Below are 3,956 nucleotides of genomic sequence, written 5' to 3'. Positions count from 1 at the left end.
TATGCCTTTTTTTTAGCACATTCTTTCATGAGCTTAATATTAGACAACTGAACACTCGAAATAGCGTATTTAAAGCACAGACTACAGATAGTCAAACACTGCCCCACCCCTTGTTAACAGAGGATGACTGGAATATTTTAATACGCCCCATCACGTAGTAGTACAGCTATAGAACCTGCATATTGGCGTCGCAAGTTGCACATTTTCCAGTGCAATTTATACTTTAAAAATTCTTTGCATCATCCTCAATACCAGATGTCACCAACATTCAGGTACACTGAAGTAACTGATAACCACAAGCCCCGTAATTTTCCCCTCTCCACATAAAGGCGCACTTTTCTCATTTCCTCTAACGTGAAGTCGCTGAAGGCGTTCTTGCCAATCACTACACAATTAAGTTTATTAATTGGGAGGCTGGAATCACCACATTAAGAAAATTTCAAACAGTAACATCGCAAAACAAGATACAAATGTGAAAAAAGTCTTTCTGCTTAAATACTGAAAGATGTTACAATTTTGAGAAGTATTTGCGGGATGCCAAGCAAGATTTCCAAAAGCCTCCCCTCCCCCATCCGTAACCACCCCCCACCACCCGCCTGCCGCCTAGGTCTGGAGGTCGTTTATCTATCTAGACGCGGCTGGGATGCTACTCACCAAGTTTTTCCACCAACTTGAGCATCACCCCTCCAATGTGCACCTCCCCGGTCACTCTTAGGGTGACATCGCGGTTCAGGTCCGTCACATGAACACTCAGTTCCCACGTCCCATCCGCGTAGCAGCCATCTGGCATCCTTATCCCGTCCAGAGCCATGGCTCCTTCCTGCGAGCACGGAGGAAATGGCTCTCGTAAGCGTCACTCCCTCAAAGGAAGGCAAATCCCACCGAACTCGCAGAGTCCACCGCGGAGCGGGAGAAGGTGGAAGACCCGAGGGTTTCCGCATGAACTCGGGAGAGCAGCGGTGGGGCGGGACCGCTGGCGAGATTCTGCGCCCCCGCGCCCTTCCCGGCGGCCGCCCAGCACTCCCGCCCGCCGCAGCCCTCGGCGGACACGGCGCCGCCCGTCCGCCCCGCGGGGCCCCAGCCTAGCGGCCCTCGCCTAGCGGACCGCGGCGGGCTTCACCTGCCGGCCTGCAGACCGCACCCCGGCCCAAAGAGACGCAGCCCCGCGGGCTTCACATTCCTCCTCCCCGCCCGCGCTCCCTCTCAGGTCCCAGCCCGGATCCCGGCCCCTCACCGCAGGCTCCTCGCGCTCCCGGCCAGGGGTTCGCGCTGCAACAGGCGCGGGGGCGGCGGCTCTCAGGGCGGCGGCGTCGGTCCCCCACCTCAGCCGGCGAAGCGCTGCCTCCCGGCTGGAGCGACTTAATGGAGTCCTGTCGTCGCGGCCCCTCGCGTCTCTCCCAGCGCTCCACCCCTCTCTCCCCGCCCCCTCAGTCGGAGTCCGGCTCTGGGAGGGCGCGCCGGCTCCCTCCTCCTCTGCCCCGCCGAGCCGCCCGGAGCGGATCTGGCGGCCTCACCCACGTCCCTCACTGTCCCCCGCGGCCGCGCTGCGGGCTAGGGGCCGCGCACACTCCCGGGCTGGGGGCGGGGCGGCGCGCGCGGCGGGGGTGGGAGCTGTGCGGGGGAGGCGGGGGGCGCCCGCGGCGCAGCAATCTCAGCCCCGCCGAGCCACTGCCCTTTTATGGAAATGAAGGACCGGGCGTAGGGATTGAATCCAACATCCGGGCTCTCGGCGGCGGGATCTGAGGAGGGGGAGCGAGGAGAGGGAGGGCGGCCTCGCGCGGGGGAGCTGCGTTCCGTGCTCGGGTCTCCGACTTTGCGGGAGCGCTCGGCGGTGGGTGTCTGTGCTTCCGGCGGGAGAAGGGGGCTTGTCCGTGAGAAATGGTCACAGGAAATTCCCAGGGCAACGTCGTTTTCTGGAAACAAAGTCCCCCGCCCCCTCCCCACGCCTGGAGCAAGTCCAGAAGTCTCGGGGCAGGAAGAGGTGCCGCACTCCGGGAGCCGGAGAGAGGGGTTTGGGACGTAAAAACTTTAGAAAATAAATGCCCGGGCCAGCTCCATGAACATCCCACAAAAGAATGAGAAAACCCAGAGGGAGGTGAACCACAAAAATTGCTTTGCAAGCAATGTCCGGCACAACCAGCAACTCCTACTGCACTCCCAAGAGTTCGCTTGCGCTCTTAACCCGTTCGGAAGCTCCGACCCGCAGCGAGTCAAATACGCCCTACGATGCTCTTGTTTGAGGGGGGAAGAAATGCAGTAGAATGAGCTTTACTCAAAAACTTTTTCCAGCCGCTCCAGCTCTTTGCGTATTTGTGTATTTTTATATGCAGCTTAGAACTAACAGTCTACTAAGGCTTTCAGATGGCTAAACATCCTCTACCCCACCCTCAGCCACACCTTGAAAGAATTTTAATACCCCTGGAAAAGTGCCAGCAGGTACAGAGGCGAGCTAAAGAACTCTGTTGAGACTGACTAGTGATAGAAAATGGTCCTCCTGCTTCCCACTTGACTTCCACTTCACCCATTACTGTGGCACTCAATTCAGAAACAGCTAGCAGGGAACCTGCCTCGCTAGCAAACGCATGACCCAAAAAGTTTAGGTCAGAAAGACCAAGATGTGTCGGGTTCCCTAAAAGACTCCGGTTTTTAAACTGTGTCAATTACTTTGAAAAGGAACCTACTGGGCAAATAACCCTTAGTTCATCAACGCACTTGGGAAATGAGGTGAGGGGCCTCAAGAAAGGGTGGGACCCATAAAAGAGTGAAAGAAGAGTAGCGAAACTCAGATGCCAGAGGTCTGGCACACACACACACACACAAAAGGAAAACCACTACAGTATTTTCAGCTAGTCATCATGGAGAAACTGATGCCTCAAGTCTGTCATCTCTCCACTCTCCAATTACTTCTACTCATGAAGGTTCCAGATAGTTCTCTTGGAAGCTGTATGAATGTCCAGAGAGGAAGGGATACTTGTGTAAATTACAGTGCTGAAAATATACATGAAAGCGGTCTTAATAAAATAGGGAATTGCTTGTTAGGGTAAAAAGCTGTTCAAAACTGTACATGTGGCTATAACATCACAAGCTTATCCTCAAATATTCAGAGAAAAAAGACTGGAAGGAAATACACCAAAATGATAAGAACCTGTCTTTGTGTTAAGATCATGGGAGGTTTTTTTTCCTTCTTTTTCTTTATTTTATTTTATTTTATTTTATTTTTAAAGATTTTATTTAGGGGCGCCTGGGTGGCTCAGTGGATTAAGCTGCTGCCTTCGGCTTGGGTCACGATCTCAGGGTGCTGGGATCCAGTCCCGCATCAGGCTCTTCGCTCAGCGGGGAGCCTGCTTCCCTCCTCTCTCTCTGCCTGCCTCTCCGTCTACTTGTGATCTCTCTCTCTGTCAAATAAATAAATAAAATCTTTTTAAAAAAAGGTTTTATTTATTTATTTGACAGAGACACATAGCAAGAGAGGGAACACAAGCGGGGGAAGTGTTAGAGGGAGAAGCAGGCTTCCTGCGGAGAAGTGAGCGGGATGTGGGGCTCCATCCCGGGACCCTGGCATCATGACCTGAGCTGAAGGCAGATGCTCAAGGACTGAGCCACCCAGGCGCCCCTCTCCTTTTGTACGAACTCCAAAGCTTTAGATTTAGGACTTTTCTGTCACCACCTTAAATCTCATCCAGCATCTCCTTTTCTCTATGCATACCATTACATTCACAATAATGGACATAGCTGATGGAGAAGCTACTGGCCTCCTTGGCAGGATTTTCAAGGGTTTCCTTTTGTGTTTCTTAAGATCCCCCAAATAAAACATGAGTTCTTTGAGAGCAGGGACTTGAATTCTTTGCATTGCCCACAAATTTACAAATAGCTTGAAACAAAAAAAAAAAAAAAAAAGGAAAACATGCTAAGTACCGAATCAGTATAAATGTCAAAGAAACAGTAGGTCAGGGTGA

At 52.7% G+C, this 3,956-nt stretch overlaps 1 long non-coding RNA gene across 1 annotated transcript; it reads right to left on the bottom strand.

Moving 5' to 3' along the window:
• Nucleotides 1-651: 651 nt before the first annotated feature.
• LOC116863290 lies at nt 652-1,621 on the bottom strand. Its single transcript, XR_004381792.1, has 2 exons — nt 1,235-1,621; nt 652-820 (listed from the first exon to the last, which is right to left on the bottom strand). It is a non-coding gene; the product is annotated as an uncharacterized LOC116863290 (long non-coding RNA).
• Nucleotides 1,622-3,956: the final 2,335 nt, after the last annotated feature.

This window comes from Lontra canadensis, unplaced genomic scaffold, assembly GCF_010015895.1.
Source record: "Lontra canadensis isolate GAN:19392208 unplaced genomic scaffold, GSC_riverotter_1.0 scaffold868, whole genome shotgun sequence".
NCBI classification, from domain to species: domain Eukaryota; kingdom Metazoa; phylum Chordata; class Mammalia; order Carnivora; family Mustelidae; genus Lontra; species Lontra canadensis.
This window is presented reverse-complemented; position numbering and strand designations above follow the sequence as displayed.